Source organism: Seriola lalandi, unplaced genomic scaffold (genome assembly GCF_002814215.2).
Source record: "Seriola lalandi dorsalis isolate HSWRI2012SDOR001 ecotype SW California unplaced genomic scaffold, Sedor1 jcf7180002054850, whole genome shotgun sequence".
NCBI lineage: Eukaryota > Metazoa > Chordata > Actinopteri > Carangiformes > Carangidae > Seriola > Seriola lalandi.
In genome coordinates this window covers 24,376-25,465 of record NW_019525403.1, presented here as the reverse complement: position 1 = coordinate 25,465, position 1,090 = coordinate 24,376, and positions in this window count along the sequence as shown.

The window sequence follows — 1,090 nt, the reverse complement described above, 5'->3', positions numbered from 1 at the left end:
GATTTTTGATTGCGTTTTCTATTTCTTTTATCGTTATTTTGCTATCACACCACATTTTATCTTCCTTGTTTATCTTCCTGTCTATGTAAGAGATTATTTCTTCAGTTTTCCTTATATCGCTGCCTTCTTTTTTGAACAGGTTTTTGTAGTATTCTGTTATGATTTCGAGTATTTTTATCTTGTCTTTTTGGATGTTATTGTCTTTATCTTTCAGTTCTTCAATTATGGTTTTCTTCTGTTTTTGTTTTTCTAGCCCCTTTGCATTTTTTTCTTTCTATATTATTTAATTGATTTTTATATAATTCATACTTCCCACAGTCTCTATTTCCTTGGTTATCTAGTAATATCAGTTCATCTTCTAGTTTCTTCCTGATGTTTTGTTCTTCCTGTTTTTCTTTCCATCTTTCCTCTTTACTAAAATTAATACTTAATCTTTTGATTCTTTCTTTTACAGTGTCCCATTTTTCTATATAATTATTATCTATTAGCATTTCTGTTCTTGCATAATTCAGTAGTTTTTTTATTTTTTTTATATATACTGGGTTTGATAGGAGACTGGAGTTAAGACACCAGGAGCCTCCTCCCCTGATCTCTCCCCCTGTCCCCAGCTGACACACCACTGTGGCGTGGTCGCTCCAAGAATTGAAAGAATAAGATACTCTTTTAATTTGCTTAATTGTATCAGTTGCAGCCAGGCATAGGTCAATTCTTGATTGTTTTAGCTTCCCTTTTACTATCTGCCTCCTGGAAAATTCTCTTTTAAATTTGTTTTCTATTCTCCATATATCTAATAAATTATAATTGTGCATTAATTCATATAATGTGAATCTACTCATATCATTTTTATATACATTATTAACTGAGATATCGGCTTTTGATAACACAGTATTAAAATCTCCTATTATTATTGTTCTATTATTTATCCATCTACCTAATTTGTTAAACATTTCTTTCCTCTCCTTTTCACAGTTACTGGCATATATATTAATTATTCTAAAGGTACTATTATTTACTATCATATCTATAATTAATATTCTACCTTCATTATCCTTATATATTAGTTTACTATTTTCTATCATATTAGTATTTA